Source organism: Procambarus clarkii, chromosome 35 (assembly GCF_040958095.1).
Source record: "Procambarus clarkii isolate CNS0578487 chromosome 35, FALCON_Pclarkii_2.0, whole genome shotgun sequence".
NCBI classification, from domain to species: Eukaryota; Metazoa; Arthropoda; class Malacostraca; order Decapoda; family Cambaridae; genus Procambarus; species Procambarus clarkii.
The window spans coordinates 22,981,211-23,003,489 of NC_091184.1; the positions used below are offsets into that span (position 1 = coordinate 22,981,211).

The 22,279-nt window shown below is 43.4% G+C and overlaps 2 long non-coding RNA genes across 2 annotated transcripts in view; one reads left to right on the top strand and one right to left on the bottom strand.

Annotated features, from left to right (window-relative positions):
* Positions 1 to 4,919, top strand: part of LOC138371385 (uncharacterized) — a 33,560-nt gene extending 28,641 nt beyond the window's left edge. Inside the window, exon 2 of the long non-coding RNA XR_011230430.1 lies at positions 4,581 to 4,919. This is a non-coding gene — a long non-coding RNA (uncharacterized lncRNA). The remainder of the gene's footprint in view (positions 1 to 4,580) is intronic.
* Positions 1 to 22,279, bottom strand: part of LOC138371269 (uncharacterized) — a 474,806-nt gene that overhangs the window by 432,393 nt on the left and 20,134 nt on the right. The gene's annotated exons all lie outside the window — the stretch shown is intronic.

The window sequence follows — 22,279 nt, forward strand, 5'->3', positions numbered from 1 at the left end:
CCCTCCTCACTTTCACTTATGTCGTACTTTTCCTTGCACACTTTTCATCACACTCGCGCTCCATTTCCGACTTCACAGATGGGTCAAAGTCTGCAGATGGCATTTCTAGTTTGATTAAGTCATACTCTTGTAATATCAAAAAGGTATTTGTTTCTGGTGTGGAGCTCATGGGTTCTGTTACAACCTTCAATGAAGCTTTTAAGGTCAGAATTGGCATTACAGTTCAACATTTTATATATATATATAATACACATGAGAGGATGTGCAGTGACTTAATATCTAACATATTCAGAGATTTGAGTAGAGGTACCGAGTGATGTCTGGGGCCAGAGTTGGATATTGTCCTAATAGCAGCTTTGTGTTGAGTAATTAGAGGATGTAAAGGATTTTGGGTAGTAGGACCCCAAGCACAAATACCATAGTTGAGATAAGGATAGATGAGGGAGTAATAGAGCGTCACCAGGGCAGGGCGAGGTACATAATATCTGATCTTAGAAAGAATGCCAGCAGTTTTTGAAACATTTTTTTTATATATTTAGAATGTGTCCCTGGAAATTCAGCTCGTGGACAATGAGAATGCCAAGGAATTTGCCATCTATTTTGTTACAAATTTTGGTATTATTTATCCTGACATTTATTTGATTTGAGGATTTATTGCCAAACAAAATATAGAAAGTTTTGTCAATGTTGAGGGTGAGTTTGTTGGCAGTTAGCCAAAGATGGACTTTATTTAGCTCAGTATTCACTGTGACATTTAGAGCAAGGGGGTCAGGACTGGAGTAAATGAAAGTTGTGTCGTCAGCAAATAGAATTGGTTTGAGGTGTTGGGAGGCATTTGGAAGGTCATTAATGTAGATGAGAAAGAGGAGAGGGCCAAGTATGCTGCCCTGAAGAACACCAATGTTGATGGGTAGGGTGGGAGAAATTGAATGATTCACAGAAACGTACTGGAGTCTGTCAGTAAGGTAAGATTTGAGGTATTGCAGGGAGTGACCTCTGACTCCATAATGATGTATTTTACGAAGAAGGTTTTGGTGGTTGACAGTGTCAAAAGCTTTATGCAGGTTCACAAGTAACCCAACAGAGAACTCATTTTTATCAAGAGCTGCATGAATTAAGTTAATCATACTAATAATTGCTTCGTTAGTACTTTATTTGGGACTGAAGCCTTATTGACAAGAGCTAAGTATATTGTGTTTGGCTAGATAAGAGTAAAGCTGCTTGTAGATGAGGTTTTCAGATATTTTTGACAAGTTTGGCAGGATTGATATAGGTCTGTAGTTGTTAACATCAGTGAGATCACCACATTTGTGGACAGGGGTTACTCTCGCTTTTTTTTTAGAATATCTGGAAAGGTTTGGAGTTCAAGTGACTTGTTGAAGAGCAATGCAATAGCAGGAGCTAAAGATCTGGAGGCTTTTTTGTATATTAAAGTTGGTATCTTCTCAAGATATGATTTGGTTTTAAGCAAAAGGATTATCTCATTAACATCAGTGGAATTTGCAGGCGATAGGTACAGAGACTGTGGATACTTACCTGTAAGATAGTCCTGAACATCAGTACTGGAAGATGGAATATCATTTGCAAGGGATGACCCAATGGAAGAGAAGAGCCTATTGAATTCAATAGTAGTATCAGAGGCTGTAAGCTGACCATCGTTATTGGACAGAAGTATTGGTTTGTTATTTAAGGTCTTCTTTGATCCCAATATTTGTGAAATTGTGTTCCATGTTTTCTTAATGTTGCCCTTTCTTTAGGTAAATTTATCTTCGTAGTATTTAATTTTGGCTCTTCTAATTATTTTAAACAGCAATGATGAGTAATTCTTTGAAAAAAATTTGGAGATAATTCCTAACCTATACTTCTTTTCAAGGTCATGTTTTTATTAATAGATTTAAGTATCCTCTTTGTAAGCCAAGGATTGTTTAGCCTTTCAGTTGTGACTTGTTTCGTTAGCATAGGACAGTGGATGTTTTAAAGGCTGAGAGTTTTTTGAAGAAAAGATTGCACTGCTAGGTTGATGTCCCCTATGTTACCTAATTCGGTCTCCCAGTTGACATTAGCAGCAGCAGCTATAAAATTGCCCATGGCAGTTTCATTGTGCAGCCTAAAGCTTATCTCCCTTGTCTCTAGAGGTGGTTTGTTAATGTTAAGAGAAATGTTGGGTAATGGTCTGTAGTGCTATCGATGATTATCCCTGAAGTAAGCGGAGAGGTTATGTTGGTCCAGATGTGATCAAGAGCCGTGGCAGTACTGTCAGTGATTCTAGTAGGTCTAGTAATTAAGGGTATGAGGAAGTAGACATTCATACAGTTGAGGAAACTAGCAGCAGGAGGATCCTCAGGCTCGCAGAGATCAATATTAAAGTCCCCTGCGATAATTAGATGGTTTTTGTTCAGTCTGTTATCTGTTTCCCTCACTAATATGATCACTTCAATGTCTGCTCTATTCATAGAATTATTTCTTCGATCTCTCTTTTTAGATTTATTTTCCTTTCTAAAGACAGTTGTGTCTGTTTAAGCAATTTCCGTTATTTTTTCCTTCTGTACAGTCGTCTGTGTGTTCTCTTTCTAGAGTTGTCCTTTTTCTGACCCTCCTCACAGGCATGTGCTCTAAGCAGATCTAGTAGGTTTCAGCTGTCAGTGGAGCTATTCCCTTTGTGAGAGTTTTGTCGCTTAAGATGGTTTCCCAATGAATGTTTCCAAGGTCTATATTTATTTCTTCCCAGTCGATCCTCTTATTGTTGAAATTGAATTGATTGAATAAGCCTTCTAGCTTGTTGGTTCTGTTGGACTTACTACTGTTATTAATGTTAGTTTGCACTTCAATGAGCTTACTGTGTGAGTGTGTAGAATCTGAGATTGTAATGTGTCTGATTAGTCTGGTGAGTAATGGTTGTGGTGTCAGTGTAGCCAAAAGTTTTGTTGTGTTTTAAATTATTTTTAATTAAAGACAGTTTGTTAGGGTGTGCTAGAAGTACACTTTACTTCTCATTTGACTTTTACACTAGAATATGAGCTCATTTTTGACATTGTCAAGATGAGTGTTTATTTACCATAACTGTTGTTGTCTACCTTACATGGTACAAGCTGGTGAGATGTGGAGTTCATTTACATAATTGTGTGTTAGACTTGAGACCAAATAGATCTTTTGGATGTAATTTGATTCATTTGTTAAGAGCACGTTATTATGGCCCTACTGGGACACAACCGGGTTCTTTTCTGATGGTATTAGTTTTTTGGGTATTCGGCCCCAAGTTAGTAGAGGCTTTCAAGGGGTGAGCTCCTTAACGCAAGTAAAATCAACGGGGAAAGTACATTAAATACACAAGTATACTTAATTATATATATTCCTTTCCCACCACCATATGTAAATTAAAGTCACAAAAGAGAATTATTACTACACAGTATTTACATCTTCGTCTTCCTCTGAAGACATTGGATACTTGGTGATGCTCACTCTGGGTAGCCTTTCCTGGTTTTCTCTTCCATGGCCCAGAACCCACGATGAATCTACCCAGGCCACAGGCCAGCCAAATTACAATCCCACTGGGTGCCTCGTCGTGATGGCCTACAACTACAGTCCAACCTGTAGCTGGCAGGTACTAGTCAGCCTCGCTGTTAGGCCACTCCATGACTAATACTAGGGTTGCGAGCCCTAGGCAGGAGCCTCGTGTGACTTGCTGTTCACTCTCCTCGGTCGGTACCGCAGTGGGTGGTCTCTTCCACCAACCAGCCCCGGAGACAGTGGATTACGTCACTGCCACTCATCAGGCAGGCTATCACACACTCAGCAGAGTTTGTCCGGGGGTGGCTCACAGCTTCTACAAAGCAGACTGGTGAAGAGACCTTGGCTGCCTTGGGTAGACTGACTCAACGTACCTCACAGCCGTACTAGGTTGACTCTAAAAGCAGACACGTCATCAGTATTGGGGACACTACATGGGATCACTAGGAAACATCACTTACTAGCTTAGACACAAACGTCCACCTATTTGCTCCATAGATGGCGTTCACTGTCTAAGCGCCACCTCACCAGAGGTCAGCAGTGGCAACGTCACGAGCCGACTAGGACAGGCATCCAGCACTTATTGCCGGCATCTCTCGTCATCACTAGATGGCGTTGTCCATGTTGTGGGATTTTCGGGAGCGGACTCACAGATGGCGTGGACTTCATGGCTTCGTGCTCAGGCGAGGAATTTTGGTTCGTAACACACGTGCCCAAAGCCCATGCTTTGGGCACACTATACAGTAATGTAAGTGTTCCTCGGGTAATAAATAACAGTGATCATCATTACCCGGTTTCAGGGGATGGACGGTGTTTCAGGCCATCCTCCAAAGGTTTCACAATGTCAAGAAAACGGTCAATTTAAAGTAGTCTCTCCTACCCTACCAGAGGCTCCAAAACAGAAAATGGGACAGTACATCACTTTCTCGAGTTGCTTTCATTTTCTCGTAAATTTTTTTGCCTTGTGTGATGCATATGAGCAAAAAGTGATGCTCTTTATCGGAGGACAGGTTAGGTATTTACTCGGGGTAGAGAGAATATTATAGAGAATCTTTTTCTTCTCTCTTTGGCAGGAACACCACTTGAATATGGCGTCGCTTGTGTGGGTGTGGCGGCGAAGTGATCTGGCCGCAGCGGTGCGACCCATCGTGGCTGTACTGATTTACGTCCTGGATGATCCCGGAAGCGCCTTAGTCGGACCTTAGCATGCATCTTAGCCCGGACACAAGTTCGAATCCTCATTACGGCCTTTGTGAATTTGTTCATTAAATGTATCATGATATTGTGATTTCTGTATCACAAGTGATGTTCTTTTCCTTAAGAATGTATTCCATGATTTGTATACCGATAAAGGTTTGATTGATAACAGTTGTGTACCTTAACTTGTCTTGATAATAAACAATAAAAGTATATTTGGGTTTAAAAACTTATTATTGCTGTCAAGTTTCATAATTTCTGGAGTACAAGACGACTGGTATTGCCCCTTTTAACCCCTCAGTGGTGCCTCCTTGCCGTGGTGAGGGGCTCACGTACACCTCCCTGTGACCGGTGTACGTTGCCTTTGCCCCCTCTCCTACCCCTTTTTGGGTGGTGGACGTGCTGAAGGGCACCACGTAGGGGCCTTATGAGCCATCGGACCACCCGCTAGAGGGGTCGCCTGTGAGGGGCCGCCCTGAGTGGATGGTTGGGTGTCCAGGCTGGGGCTACAGGGGGAATGGGGTCTTAGCACCAGTGTGGGAGAATGGACGATGTAGTAGGACACTCCTGTTGAAAAGGGGGAGCACCGCTGGGGACAACGCACCCTTCCTGCACTGGCCCGCGCTCAGTCTCCCTGGCTGCCCTGGTAGGTGGCATCTCTTGGTTCCAGGTCCCAAACTTTTGATACTGTTTGCTGCATGGATGACGACACGACTTCTCTTACCCAGGCTCATGGGGTGGGCAACCAGGCCCCTGAGTTGGACCATCCAGGAAGACCAGGATCTGTAGCCCCCGCTACAGGGCCCGGTTTAGGCCCAGACCGGACTCTTCCTTCCTGCTCCCCTCCCATCTCTGTGGTTGGGTCAAGCCCCAAGCCTGCTGTGGTAACCGCCTCGTCCCCTTGCATGGCTCCATCTTATTGTGACTACTGCGCCTTTTGACCCATCTCTCTCTAAAAGTTCTCATCCCCGTCTCCACCACGGCTACTCTCGTATGCTCCCTTTCCATACTATTTCGTACCATGCTTTGTTTGGTCCTGCTAAAGGGACTAAGTACTTTGACCTCCATCCTTTACATTCAACTCCTGACAATTTTTCCCTACATAGGCATCTTGTAGATTCCGTAGATGCCTCAGTAACTTTCAACCCCACCCGTCTTGGTACCCGTGTCGTTGCTGCTCCTCAGGATGCAGCCACCCGCTTGGCCGCCTTATCCTGCCTTGGCGAGACCCCTGTTTGGGTCTCAAAGAACGCTCGGGTAAATTCCAGTGTTGGCACTGTTCTCCTCCCACACCATGTTGCGACTGGTGTTATGAATCTAAAAGACTGAAAAGACCACGAGGATATCAAGCATATCCTCGAGGCCCAGGGTCATTCTGTTCTCCAGGTGGATACGTTTACTCATCCCCCTCATGGTTATCGCCTTCTGCCCCTTCGGGTTGTGAAGATTAACTTTGATGGTAGGACCCTTCCGCCCTCTGTCATTCTTGCTGGTGCCAGATGCTTCGTTCAGGAGTATATTCCATCTCCTCGGCTCTGCAATAAGTGCTGGAGGTTTGGGCATGGTGCCCTCAAATGCTCTAGTCCTGTTTCTCTCTGTCCCATGTGTGGAGGCGAGGGTCACTCTAAGCTGGAGTGCACTTCTCCCTAGGTCCGCTGCCTCAATTGCAGTGAGTCCAACCCTACCTTCTCCCGCACGTGTATACGTTACAAACTTGAGACGGCTGTCCTCAACTTGAAGCACCGGGACCATTTGTCTTTTCCTGAGGTTCGGCGCTAAGTTCATTGTCTCCCCTGTTTTGCTGGCGTATCCTATGCTCGCGTGGTGCGCTCCTCCTCTCCTCGTCCTTCCCACCTTAGTCTCACAACCATTTCCAAGCCTTAGACCCGGACACACCCACCACCACCTCCCCTGTTTCCCTCCGTTCTGTCCCAAAGGGTCCCCCCCTTCTGGTTCTCTGTCTAGGGTATCCCTTCTTTTTACCCAGTCTGTCATGTCTTCTGTGTCTTTCTCCTCTCCTTCTGGTCTTCCATCCCATCATTCTCCTCCGTCTCTTGGCTCACCACGCCACCTGACAGTGCGGGCCGATGTCCATCGCTCTCCTGGTGGTCATGTTGTTCGCTCGCGCTCTTCTTCTCCTTTCGAGATGTTGGAGTCCATTGCCCAGTACATTGCTGCTGGGAAACCTGTCTCTTTGAGTCAGAAGCGGAAACCTGGCTCCGCTCCTTCCTCCTTCCCGGTAGGTAAGAAGGCTTCGCTTTCTTCTCAACCCCCTATCTCTGATTCTTTTGTTCCTTCCCCTCCTGATTCGGTGGTGGAGCTCCTTGTTCCTACTGTGGGGGTTTGTTTAGCCCCCGGTTCCGTCTCGGATACTGCCCTTGCTGAGGTGAGCTCCCCTCCTCCTCCTCCTCCTCCTCTTCCTTTCCTCCTCCAAGCACTGTTCGTCCACCTGTGGTCTGTCCTCCAACTTCTTTCCCTCCTTCTTTACTCAGTTTACCCATGCTCCCTAACCCTGACTTCGCTGATCCTGACCCTGTGCTTATTTCACGTGCTGTATTCTCTTTTCACCTTTGTTTCTTCTTTGATCTCTGTTGCTATCCTTTCTCTTTTTGCCAATGTCTATTCTTCCGTGGAACATCCGTGGATATTACGCCAATTTCCTTGACCTCCAACTTCTAATTTCATAGTTTTCGCCCCCTTTTGTGTCTGTCTCCAGGAGCCGATGCTTGGTGCTCGTCCTGGTCGCTTCTGTGGCTATTGTTTTCTCTCACCCCCCCCCCCCAGCTGTTGCTGGGGCCCATAACCCTGCTCTCTTGATTCACTCAGATGTTCCCTTCGTCCCCTTACTTTTTTCCTCGCCTCTCCACTGTTCTGCTGCTGTTCTGCTCTCTTGATTCACTCAGATGTTCCCTTCGTCCCCTTACTTTTTCCTCGCCTCTCCACTGTTCTGCTGCGTGTGTCTTTGTGCGTAAATGGTACGTGGTTTGTTCCATTTATCTCCTCTCCACTGTCCCACTTTCTCTTCCCGATCTTGAACACCTCCTAGACTCCTTGCCAGAACCTGTGCTCCTGCTGGGTGATTTCAATTGTCGTCATGCCCTTTGGGGTGATGTGCTGATAGACACCCAGGGTCGCTGTTACCTATCGTACGTCACGGCTCGAAACCCTAACAACAGCAAGACCTTAAATGTCAAGGGCTACTACAAACTGCTGTTCTCTAGAGCGGGTCACCAGTGTAACCCCTTTATTGGCACAGGTTAATTTAAGGATTTCTCCCTTAAGACTGAAGAGATATACAATAAAATTTATATATTCAATATAATTCTCAATAATATATAACTTACAGATGGTCAATATATCACTATTAAAGCAAAATCACAGGTAATGTCTCTCATATAATATAAGTATTATGGCAAAACATAAATGTTAACAAACTTATCTCCACAAAGATGTTATCTGTGGTAGCTACTGACCTACTTAAGCGACGGGAGTCAAAATCGTGGCTTCCGCCCCGCGAAAAATTGCCAAAGTTACAGAGTATTTATAAAACTTACATGGAGCAATATATTGAGACAAGAGTAATCTTAAACTAACTTAGTAAATGGTCAGAATAACATGCATAACAGAAAATGCAATTAATACTTCATGCAGTAATTAAAATAAAACAAATAAACGGAATTGTTGGCACGCTGACCAGCAACTAAACTGTCCCACGGACATTTGCCGTCTAATGTTCAAACAATTAATATTTCACAGCCTGTTACCCACTTATGATCACACAAAACACTTTTCCCACGGGAGTCAACCGTGAGCAAACAAAGAAAATATAACCGCTCCCACGGGTGGATAAAGTTGGGCCTATTTCAGCATATAATATATAACTCAAAACAGCCATGAAATATATAACACACTAAATCACATGCAAATGATTTCAACTATACATATATAGGTAATGACTTATACAATCATATTACACACACTGCATATATAAGTACAAATTAATTTATTTAATTATGTATCTATTAAAGGTACGTAACATTAATTCCACCTCTAAGAAAAAAAATGCAATGGATTGAAGATCAATGGCATTTTTTCCGAAGTAAAAATGTTAAGTAAAAAAAAGAACATTTCATTTATGGTACATCAAAGCTTCTTGACAAAGCATCAGCAATAACATTCTGCCTGCCTGGAATATGTTTGATCTCTACATTAAATTCCTGCAAAAACAATGACCAGCGCAGAATTCGTTGGTTCTTAACTTTCATCATATTTATGAAGATAAGGGAGTTGTGGTCTGTAAATACTAACACTTTGTTTCCTGACAGGTAAATTTCAAACTTCTTAATTGACAATATAAGACCCAACGCCTCCTTTTCTACCACGGAATAATTCTTCTGAGTTGCATTAAATTTTCTAGAGTAATAATACATAGGGTGCTCAATATTATCTAAACCAACTTGAATAAGCACAGCACCTATTCCAACATCTGACACATCACTATATTTAGCATGTCCTATGGATTCAATACATTCCTCCAAAAAGGGTAAGGGAAAAACGTCCACAGTAGTGCTCTTGTTCAGTTTACGATAATCTACGCACAATCTCCAGGTTCCTCCTGTTTTTGGCACTAACAAACACGGAGAGCTCCAAGTACTTTGACTTGGCCGAATGAAATCATGCTGGAGCAGATATTCCACTTCTGCTTGTATAATTTTCCTCTTTTCGGGATTCACTCTGTACGGATGTTGTCGAATGGGTGTGCTGTCCAGGAGCTGAATGTCGTGTGTGATGAGGTGGGTCTGTGTGGGAACCTCCCCAAACAGAGATGTATGGTTGTCCAGTAGCACCTGGAACTCATCACGTTGCTCCTCCTGTAAATGACATAGCATCTCCCTGCCATTGGAACTGGAACTGAGAAGTTGAATATTAACATCATTTCCTTCACTGCAATTATCCTCAGGTGGTAACTCTTCCCGACTAAAACAAGCTACTACACCTGGTCCAACATAAGCCTTTAATCTGTTAATGTGCACAGTCATTTTTGGCTCTGAAAGATTAGAGTTAATTAGTTTATAAGTTAGGTCTCCCACCTTCTCTACCACTTGGTAGGGTCCTGCAAACTTATGGGACATGGAAGTCCCCAAACGAGGTTTCAACACCAACACCAAATCTCCGACAGCAAACGATCTGAGTTTAGCCTTGAACTTCTTGTCAAATCTTAATTTCATGGCTTGTTGAGTTCTTCCCAGATGTTCTTTCGCCAACTCTCGAGCCCGACACAACTTGTCCTTGACCTCACTCAAGTACAACCCACTCTGATGAACAGAGATATCTCCCAACAACTTTTCTTGGAGCATTTTAAGATGACCTCTCACTTGGTGACGAAACACGAGTTCAAAAGGAGAACACCCCAATGACATTTGTAACCCTTCTCTAGCAGCAAACAACACAAAGGGGAGATTCTCATCCCAATTACGTGGTTAAGTTTCTCCGGTTGTCCTCAACATTTGTTTTAAAGTCTGGTGGAAACGTTCAAGCCCACCTTGGCTTTGTGGATGATATGGACTGGATAATTTGTGCTGAATCCCTCGGGACTCGCAAAAAGTTCTGAAAACTTTGGAACAAAAATTTCCCCCATTGTCACTCTGAATAACTCTAGGCATTCCAAACAAGAAAAAGAATCGTTCAAGACACTTGATGAGATTATGAGCTTTGGTAGTCCTTAGAGCATAAGCTTCAGGAAATCTCGTCGTCATACACATGAGAGTGAACAAAAACATGTTACCCGACTTAGTCTTAGGTAAAGGACCTACACAATCAATTACAACATGAGTAAATGGTTCATCAGGAACTACAATAGGTTGCAATGGTGCTCTAGGCACAGATTGATTTGGTTTGCCAACAATTTTACAGGGTACACAATTATGACAATATCTGACCACATCTTTCTTTAACTTGGGCCAGAAAAAATATTTGCATATCTTATGGTACATATTTGTGATACCTTGATGACCTCCCATGGGGTCATCATGTGCAGCCTGCAGGACCTGCCTACGATAAACATTGGGGACAACGAGTTGGGTTCTGGTCTCACGATCATCTGAAGAGGAAGTTCCCTTTGGTCTCCACCTTCTCATCAGAAGTCGATCCTTGAAGAAGAAACCCGTCCCTTCCTCCAATGCATCAACATTATCAGGTGCCTCAGAAATACACTTAATTAAACTAGGATCAGTAGTCTGTACAACACTTAAGGGCAAGGACTCAGACTCAGCAGCAAGCAGGCAAGAACCTAGTAGCTTGATATCTTTTCCTGATTGATCAGAATAAAATGGAGCCATAGCTACTTCCGCCTCACTCTCGACAACTGGTTCACTGGAGACAAGCGGGCAAGGCACAGATAGTTTAGCCTCCTCACCTTCACTTTCCTTGTGATTTAGGTTCGGCGGGGCTTCTACTACTGCCTCACTCTCATCATCCAGTCGAGTCATAAAGGAATCCTCAAGATCCACCTCCCACTCCTTTACTGAAGGGGTCCTGGTCTTGGGAACAGCAACCTCAGTGAAGACAGGATTACTCTCACCTGTTTTTCCCATTGATCTAGTTACAACACAAGCAGGGTAAATAATATCATCATCTGCTTCTGGTTGAGCTAAAACATTATAGGGATTAGTTGACATTATGGGACACTTGGGCCCTACAACCTTTCGGTTGCCAAAATCATTACCTAGAATAATGTCTACCCCAGGAATGGGCAGTTGTTTACTTACACCAACATTACACCATCCTGAAGCATAATTAGAATCAAGGTTAATTTGCATTAAAAACACCGGTTACACACTACCTGCAATACCTTGGAGAAGCACAACTTCACCAAGATCTCGGGTGTCAACATCCGCAAGTACGTTCTGGGCAATATGAGACTGTGAAGCTCCAGTATCACGGAGTAATTGAACAGTCTTATGTCTAACATTATTACATAATTTTTTTTTTATTTAGGTAAGGTACATACATACAAGAGATTTTACAAAGAATGTTGAATTTAAAGATAGGGCTATAGTACATACAATGCCTAAAGCCACTATTACGCAAAGCATTTCGGGCATGAAAAACTTAAATGACTAAAGCTTAATGTGTAAAGAATAAAAAGTGTTGAGAACAAATAAAAATAGAGATAAAAAGGGGGGGTACATGGCTGAAAAAGCAGCACAAATACAAAAGGTCGACAGTGTTGATTAAAAAAAAAACAGATATGGGTTGACAATAGAGGGGTAAGGTTGGTTACAGGAAATTTATTAGGTAGTGGTTCGTTTTTATCTTAAACTGGTTGAGAGAGGTACAGTCTTTAATATGGTTGGGAAGGTCATTCCACATTCTGGGTCCCTTGATTTGTAGAGCATTTCTAGTTTGATTAAGTCGTACTCTTGGAATATCAAAACTGTATTTATTTCTGGTGTGGTGCTCATGGGTTCTGTTACAACCTTCAATGAAGCTTTTGAGGTCAGGACTGGCATTACAGTTCAGCGTTTTATATATGTATAATACACATGAGAGAATGTGCAGTGACTTAATATCTAACATATTCAGAGATTTGAGTAGGGGTACCGAGTGATGTCTGGGGCCAGAGTTGGATATTGTCCTAATAGCAGCTTTGTGTTGAGTAATTAGAGGACGTAAATGATTTTGGGTAGTAGAACCCCAGGCACAAATACCATAGTTGAGGTATGGATAGATGAGGGAGTAATAGAGAGTCACCAGGCAACCCGTTCTCGCACATTTAATAAGTCAATATTGACTTATTATATATGTGCATAGGTGACATACTTAACATAATAGATACCCTTAAAAAGATTCATAGAAAACACCGACCTTACCTAACCTTGTTAGTATCTTAAGATAAGCATCTTATTGCTTCGTAATTACAATTATTACCTAACCTATAATAGGTATAGGTTAAGTAATAATTGTAATTACGAAGCAATAAGATGCTTATCTTAAGATACTAACAAGGTTAGGTAAGGTCGGTGTTTTCTATGAATCATTTTAAGGGTATCTATTATGTTTAGTATATCACCTATGCACGTAGTTAATAAGTCAATATTGACTTTACGAATTTGCGAGAACGGGTTGCACCAGGGCATGGCGGGGTACATAATATCTGATCTTAGAAAGAATGCCAACAGTTTTTGAAAGTTTTTTTCATATATTTAGAATGTGTCCTTGGAAATTCAGCTTATGCATGATCAATGAGAACGCCAAGGAATTTGCCATCTAATTTGTTAGAAATTTGGGTATTGTTTATTTTGAGATTTATTTGATTAGAGGATTTATTGCCAAACAGAATATAGAAAGTTTTGTCAATGTTAAGGGTGAGTTTGTTGGCAGTTAGCCAAAGATGAACTTTATTTAGCTCAGTATTTACTGTGGCATTTAGAGCAAGGGGGTCAGGACTGGAGTAAATGAAGGTTGTGTCGTCAGCAAATAGAATTGGTGTGAGGTGTTGGGAGGCATTAGGAAGGTCATTAATGTAGATGAGAAAGAGGAGAGGGCCAAGTATGCTGCCCTGAGGAACACCAGTGTTGATGGGTAGGGTGGGAGAAATTGAATTATTCACAGAAACATACTGGAGCCTGTCAGTAAGGTAGGATTTGAGGTATTGCAGGGAGTGTTCTCTGACTCCATAATGATGTAATTTAAGAAGAAGGTTTTGGTGGTTGAATGTCAAAAGCCTTATGCAGGTCCACAAATAACCCAACAGGTAACTCATTTTTATCAAGAGCTGCATGAGTCAGGTTAATCATACTACTAAGTGCATCGTTAGTGCTTTTTTGGGGTCTGAAGCCATATTGGCAAGAGCTAAGTATATTGTGTTTGGCAAGATAAGAGTAAAGCTGCTTGTAGATTAGTTTTTCGAATATTTTTGACAAGTTAGGCAGGATTTATATAGGTCTGTAGTTGTTAACATCTGTGAGATCATCACATTTGTGGACAGGGGTTACTCTTGCTTTTTTTTAGAATGTCAGGAAAGGTTTGGAGTTCAAGTGACTTGTTGAAGAGCAATGCAAAAGCAGGGGCTAAAGATCTGGAGGCTTTTTTGTAAATTAAAGTTGGTATCTCCTCAAGGGCACCAGACTTGGTTTTAAGGGAAAGGATTATCTCAATGACGTCAGTGGAATTAGTAGGCTTTAGGTACAAAGACTGTGGATAGTTACCTGTAAGATAGTCCTTAACATCAGTACTGGAAGATGGAATGTCATTTGCAAGGGATGACTCAATGCAAGAGAAGAACCTATTGAACTCAATAGCAGAATCAGAGGCTGAAAGCTGACCATCGTTATTGGACAGGAGTGTTGGTTTGTTATTTAAAATCTTCTCTGATCCCAATATTTGTGAAATTGTGCTCCAAGTTTTTTTAATGTTGCTCTTCATTTGGGTAAATTTATCTTCGTAGTATTTAGTTTTGGCTCGTCTAATTATCTTAGATAGCAATAATGAGTAATTCTTTGAGAATTCTTTGGAGACGGTTCCTAACCTATACTTCTTCTCAAGGTCATGTTTTTTGTTAATGGATTTAAGTATTCCCTTTGTAAGCCAGGGATTGTTAAGCCTTTTGGTTGTGACTTGTTTTGTAAGCATAGGCCAGTGGGTGTTATAAAGGCTAAGAGTTTTTTGAAGAAAAGATTGCACTGCTAGGTTGATGTCCCCTATGTTACTTAACTCGGACTCCCAGTTAACATTTTCAGCAGCAGTTATAAAATTGTCTATAGCAGTTTCATTGTGCAGCCTAAAACTTAACTCCCTTGACTCTAGAGGTGGTTTGTTAATGTTAGTTAAGAGAAATGTGGGGTAATGGTCTGTAGTGCTCTCGGTGATTATACCTGAAGTAAGCGGAGAGGTTATGTTGGTCCAGATGTGATCTAGAGTCGTGGCAGTACTATCAGTGATTCTAGTAGGTCTAGTGATTACGGGTATGAGGAAGCAGGAATTCATACAGTTGAGGAAGCTGACAGCAGTAGGGTGTTCAGGCTCGCAGAGGTCAATATTAAAGTTCCCTGGGATAATTAGATGGTTTTTGTTCAGTCTGTTATCGAGTATTAGATTACTAAGGTTTGAGTTGAATTCGGACACATCAGTGTTAGGAATTCTATAGACTGCACCCACAGACAGGATAGACTCGGCACCCTTGACTCTGAAACTGGTGAAGATATACTCCCCCACAGCAGTCTCTAGTTCTAATTACTTTTAAGCATGTTAGTTCTTGGTGGTAGTAAAGAGCAGTACCACCACCTCTCTGAATTTGACGACAGTTGTGAATTGCCGAGTAGTTAGGCATGTTAAAGAGTTGAGTAGTATCCTCTTTCAACCACGTTTCAGTAAGTATAATAAAAGAAAATTTGTTGTCAATAGTTTCAATCAAGGCACTAACATCATCGATGTGTTTACCTAGAGATCTAACGTTCAAGTTGATTACAGAGATATTGTGATTATGTGTTAATACATTGTTTACATCATGAGCTGTAAAATATCTGCAATTTAGATCATTAAAGTGATTATTGTCATAGATAGTGGATAAGAGGTTTAGTTCAGGGTCTAAACTTGTCTGCATAAGAAGGCTGGTTGCAGGAAAACAAGGCAAGAATGGCAAATTACAAAATAGAATTATAATATAAAAGGGAAAAAAATATATATACAAGACTATACAAACAAACACAAAATGAAAAAGAAAAAGAAAAAATGAGGTAGCTTACAGGTACTCTCAGGTACACTGTAAGTAATAATTTGTAATTGAGACACAGGCAAAGCCAGGGGTACAATAGAGTAAGAGAGTATGGCGAGGCTAGGCAACCTAGGTAAAAAATGAAATAAAAGAAAAAGTTGAATAATAAACATAGGCAAATTTAAGCTAAAGATTATTATCTATAAGTAGTTTAGTTATGATCTTATAGTTAAAAGGACCTAAAGAAATATTAAAGCACTCAGTTAATTAAGTCCAGAAAATGACTAGTAAAAGGTAAATTAAAAATTAATTGAAAAAGTGAAACAAAGAGACATTAGGATACCTAGCCCGCACTAGGTGACAAGGGGGTTAATTATGTTGACTCATTGGGAGTGATAATAAGGTGAGACAAACCACATTGGGTGAGGAAAGTGTTGAGGTTATCCTCATTAGCAATTGTAAACATTTTACCTACTGAGGACTTTTTAACTTTGATCACGCCATCTCTAACGAAGCACTGATGAATCGCATCTGGGTTTTGATGACGGATTTGACTCAGGCGGTAGAGGAGTTGCTGTCTTTTTCTAGTCAAGCACTCGTTGATGTAGATTCCCTTTCGTTGGGATGCAGCTGTCCGGACAAGATGCGATTTCGTGGACTGGGAGGCCAATTTCAGGCGAATTTTGCGCTGGTTTTGTCCTGATGGGTTCATTTTGCCTACTCTGTAGGCAGCAATAATGTCAGTTTTGTCTGGAGAGAGCTGCAATTCTTGTTTTAAGAGATCCTGAACAATTTCAATACACTTTTCACCTTCGCGTTCCACTGGAATAGCTTGGGACGACACAACTACAGAATCAAGCAGCTTTTGCTGATCTTGTTCATCCTGGGTGACGGAACGTTGGGCGGATAATGTATTGATACATGCAGTCATTTTGCTGAGAGCTTCCTCTTGTTCTTTTATGGCTTCATCAGATTTCAGACGAATGTTTTCCTAACGGAGACCATTCAAGTCATGCTGGAGTTGATCTCGGCTAACCCTTAAGTTTCTAATATCCTCTTGGAGGAGGGTTATTTCTTGTTGTTGCTGATGGAGATTCGAACAGTTTGCTTGATTTTCAGATTGAAGACTCAAGATAATCGTATTTTGAACCTCAAGGACTGAGCACAACTTTTTGAACCACTGATTATCAGCCCAGTTAGGGAAATCCGGCGAGGGACCAGAAGCACGCTTGAATCTCGTAAACTGGGATGTAAGAGTGGTAGAAGGAGAGGATTGAGAGGACTGCTTCCTGGCTCAATGGGGTGGAGAGGAGAGCAGCACCGGCGCCACAGGCCCCAGAGCTTCCAGAGGGAGAAACACGATGACTCTCAGTGTTGGTCGGGATGGATGCCTTGTTAGGGGCTTTGTTGATCTTATTTACCTGTACAGTCTTGTTCCTGGGAGACATGATAGGTCGAGGATGACTGGAGTATATGTTGTGGTGGAAACTTGCGTCAGGCAGCGCGGTGGTGGGCAGAGGCGGGTAGCAGCACTGGTACTCACACAGAGAGGATTGTTTTGAATTTTGTTTGCGTCGGAATGAGTCGATTTGGGTTGTTACTTTGATTGAGCTATGACATGCTTAGACTCCATGTACGTACTGCTATTCGGACAATATCCAACTCTGGCCCCAGACATCACTCGGTACCCCTACTCAAATCTCTGAATATGTTAGACATTAAGTCAATGCACATTCTCTCATGTGTGTATTATACATATATAAAACGCTAAACTATAATGCCAATCCTGATCTCAAAAGCTTCATACAAGGTTGTAACAGAACTCATGAGCACCACACCAGAAATAAATACAGTTTTGATATTCCTAGAGTACGACTTAATCAAACTAGAAATGCTCTACAAATCAAGGGGCCCAGAATGTGGAATGACCTTCCCAACCATGTTAAAGACTGTACCTCTCTCAACCAGTTTAAGATAAAAACGAAGCTATACCTAATAAATTCCCTGTAACCTACCTTACCCTTCTATTGTCAACCAATGTCTGTTTTTTCTTAAAGAGCGCTGTTTGTCGACATAATTGTATTTGTGCTGCTTTTTCAGCTATGTTTTCATTTCTTTTCATTCTACCCATTATGCTCAATTAGTATTAAGCTTGTCATTTAAGTTTTTCATGCCCGAAACACTTTGCGTAATTAGTGGCTTTAGGCATTGTATGTACTAGCTCTATCTATAAATCCATCAATCTTTGTAAAATCTCTTGTATGTATGTACCTTATCTAAATAAACATTTATTTATTTATTTATTTATTATTTATAAAGTTCTGCTGTGAAGACGCTAGCCTTCCAAGGGAGGCGACACATATAAGTGCGGTCAGGAAAAGCAACAGAGTAGTCCACACAGTCCGCAGACTTAGACCCATCGGTGAAGACGGAAATAGAGTGGGAGTGCAAAGAAAAGTGCTCAAGGAAAAGGTGTTTCAGAACCGTAGGAGGGGTAAAAGCTTTAGTGACGCGAGTCAAGGACGTACAAAACTTTGCTGAAGGATCTCTCCACGGAGGCAAGGATGGAATAATACAAGGAGAAACATTAGAAATATGAACAGAAAGAGAATCCTGTAAGCAAGATAACCGGACAAAAAAGACGGAGGCGATGAAGAACAACAGGAACCACAGGAGGGGTAAAAGTTAAACACGACAAAAGCGAGAGGAAGGATGTTGTAAGGACCGCTCAAGATAGCGAAGACAGTAGCGATCACGGCGGTCCTGGAGAGAGAGGAAGCCAGTGTCAACATACAAACTGAGGGCGGGAGTCAAACGGAAGGCACCAGAGCTGAGATGCAACCAAGTATGGTGCAAAGCATCAAGACGGCAAAGAGTAGAAGGAGAAGCAGAAGAGTATGCAGGGCAACCATAATCAAGTTTAGACAGAACGAGAGAGGAGTGGAAATAGAGGAGGGTGCGCCTATCCGCTTCCCAAGAAGTATGGGACAAAACCTTAAGGAGGTTAAGGGCCTTAGAGCATTAAACTCAGAGGTAAGAGATATGAGCTGACCAAGACAAACGAGTGTCAAAGCTTAACCCCAAAAGCTTAGCGGAATCCCTGTACACAAGGTGATGACCATAAAGCGACAAAGAAGGACGAAGAACGACATGCTTCCGAGTAAAAGTCATACCACAAGTCTTAGATGCAGAGAACTTGAAGCCATGATCAGTGGCCCAAGACGACACGGCATCAATCGCAAGTTGAGGCCGCCGTTGAAGGAGAGGCAAATCATCACCCTGACAACAAAGGGTAAGATCTTCAACATAGAGAGCGGAGAAGACATCAGAAGGAAGAAAGGAAAGAAGACCATTGAGAGCAACCAGAAAAAGAGTAGTGCTCATAACACTACCCTGGGGTACACCCTCATATTGCCGAAAAGAGACAGAGACCATTTGTACCACACCACACACGAAAGGAACGACGAGAGAGGAAACTCTGGAGGAAGAGAGGGAGACGACCACGAAGACCAAAAGAATGAAGTTGAGACAGAATATGATACCGCCAGGTAGTGTCGTAAGTTTTTTCCAGGTCAAAAAGGATGGCAACAACGGAGGTCTTCGCAGCAAAAGCAGTACGAATATAGACCTCCAAGTTCACCAGGACATTCGTTGTGCTGCGGTACTTGCAAAAACCATATTAAGAAAGGGAGAGATGGTGATAGTGTTCTAAGAACCACATCAAACGAACGTTAACCATACGTTCAAAGAGCTTGCAGACACAACTCGTAATGGCAATAGGGGGGAAGCCCTCGGGGAATGACCCCAAGAGACCCTGGTTTCCAAACAGGGAGGACAACAGCATCGAGCCAGTCTTCAGGGACTGACGACGACTCCCAGACCCGATTTTACAGACTCAGTAAATACTGAGACGTGCACGGAGAGAGATGGCAAAGCATTTCATAATGAATGCCATCGGAGCCCACTGCCGTAGAACCACAGAGGGCTAGGGCAGACTGAAGCTCAGAGAGAGAGAAGGGATCATTATAGGAAAGGTGAAGATGAGTACAGAAATTTAAAGGACGAGATTCAAGAATAGGCTTATGAAGAAGGAAGGATTGGGGAAGATGAGAACCAGAACTAACATGAAAAGTGGGAACCCAGTTCGGTCGCGACCTGCAATGGGTCCGCCACAAGAACACCACGGAGGCGAAGGACCGCCGAGACATCGGGAACGAACTTACGCGGGTAAGTTCGTAATCTTGTGAATACGCTTTCAGACCAGTGGTAGAGGAGTTTTGGACATAACGGTGGAGACATAAGACATCCAGCAAGCACGTTTAGCCGAACGGATAGTCCTACGGGCCACCGCACTCGCCTTTCAAAACAAAAGAAAAGACTCAACTTTCTGCTGGCGGCGATGTCTCTTCCAGGCTGCACGCTTACAGCAAACAGCCCGAGTACAGTCCACATTCCACCAGGGAACGCACTTCCGCATTCCCCAAGAGGAAGAGCGAGGAATAGAGTGGAGGGCAGCATCAAAGACAGTGTCATGAAAAAGGAGGGCATGAGGGAGAGGCAGAACGGAGAGGTCGAAAAAGGTAACATGGAGAGTAAAGAGGCACCAGTCAGCCTCTGCAAACCGCCACCTAGGGAAGGAGAGAGGAGGGTGAAAAGAGAAAAAACTAACAAGGATAGGAAAATGGTCACTGCCATGGAAGTCATCAAGGACCCACCACCCAAAATCTAATGAAAAGGATGACGAGCACAGAGAAAGATCGAGACAGGAAAGGGAGCAAGTCCGAGAGTCCAAATGAGTGGGCTCACCAGAATTTAGAAGGGACAGGGAAGAAGAGAGGAGGAAAAGTTCAAGGAGGCTGACCCTGGGTATTTGTCAGCACATCACCCCAAAGGGCATGACGACAATTGAAATCACCCAGCAGGAGCACAGGTTCTGGCATGGAGTCTAGGAGGTGTTTAAGATCAGCAAGAGAAAGTGGGACAGTGGGGAGGAGATAAATGGAACAAACCACGTACCATTTACGCACAAAGACACACGCAGCAGAACAGTGGAGAGGCGAGGAAAAAATAAGGGGACGAAGGGAACATCTGAGTGAATCAAGAGAGCAGAAGGGTTATGGGCCCCAGCAACAGCTGGGGGGGGGGGTGAGAGAAAAGAATAGCCACGGAAGCGACCAGGACGAGCACCAAGCATCGGCTCCTGGAGACAGGCACAAAGGGAGCCGAAAACTGTGAAATTAGAAGTTGGAGGTCAAGGAAATTGGCGCATTATCCACGGATGTTCCATGGAAGAATAGACATTGGCAAAAAGAGAAAGGATTGCAACAGAGATCAAAGAAGAAACAAAGGTGAAAAGGGAATACAGCATGTGAAAGAAGCACAGGGTCAGGATCAGCGAAGTCAGGGTTAGGGGGCATGGGTAAACTGAGTAAAGAAGGAGGGAAAGAAGTGGGAGGACAGACCACAGGTGGACGAACAGGGTCTGGAGGAGGAAAAGGAAGAGGAGGAGGAGGAGGGGCAGAAAGAGGGGAGCGCACCTCAGCAAGGGCAGTATCCGAGACGGAACCGGGGGCTAAACAAACCCCCACAGTACGAACAGGGAGCTCCACCACCGAAGCGGGAGGGGAAGGAATGAAAGAATCAGAGATAGGGGGTTGAGAAGAAAGCAAAGCCTTCTTACCTACTGGGAAGGAGATTAGCCAGTTTTCCGCTTCTGACTCAAAGAGACAGGTTTCCCAGCAGCAATGTACTGGGCAACAGACTCCAGCATCTCAAAAGGAGAAGAAGAGCGCGAGCGAACAACATGACCACCAGGAGAGCGATGGACATTGGCCTGCACTGTCAGGTGGCGTGGTGAGCCAAGAGACGGAGGAGAATGATGGGAAGGAAGACCAGAGGAGAGGAGAAAGAAGACACAGGAGACATGACAGACTGGGTAGAAAGAAGGGATACCCTAGACAGAGAACCAGAAGGGGAGGGGACCCCTCTGGGACAGAACGGAGGGAAACAGGGGAGGTGGTGGTGGGTGTATCCAGGTCTAAGGCTTGGAAACGGTTGTGAGACTGAGTAAGGTGGGAAGGACGAGGAGAGGAAGAGCGCACCATGCGAGCATAGGATACGCCAGTGAAAGAGGGGAGACAATGAACATGCGCCGAACCTCAGGAAAAGACAAATGGTCCCGGTGCTTCAAGTTGAGGACGGCCGCCTCAAGTTTGTAACGTATACACGTGCGGGAGAAGGTAGGGTTGGCCTCACCGCAATTGAGGCAGCGGACCTAGGAAGAAGTCACTCCAGCTTAGAGTAACCATCGCCTCCACACATGAGACAGAGAGAGACAGGACTAGAGCATTTGAGGGCACCTTGCCCAAACCTCCAGCACTTATTGCAGAGCCGAGGAGATGGAATATACTCCTGAACGGAGCATCTGGCACCAGCAAGAATGACAGAGGGCGGAAGTTTCCTACCATCAAAGTTAATCTTCACAACCCGAAGGGGCAGACGGCGATAACCATGAGGGGGATGAATAAACGTATCCACCTGAAGGACAGAATGACCCTGGGCCTTGAGGATATGCTTGATATCCTCGTGGTCTTTTCAGTCTTTTAGATTCCTAACACCAGTCGCAACATGGTGTGGGAAGAGAACAGTGCCAACATTGGCATTTACCTGAGCGTTCTTCGAGACCCGAACAGGGGTCTCGCCAAGGCAGGATAAGGCGGCCAAGCGGGTGGCTGCATCCTGAGGAGCAGCAACGACACGGGTACCAAGACAAGTGGGGTTGAAGGTAACTGAGGCATCTACGGAATCTACAAGATGCCTATGAAGGGAAAAATTGTCAGGAGTTGAATGTAAAGGATGGAG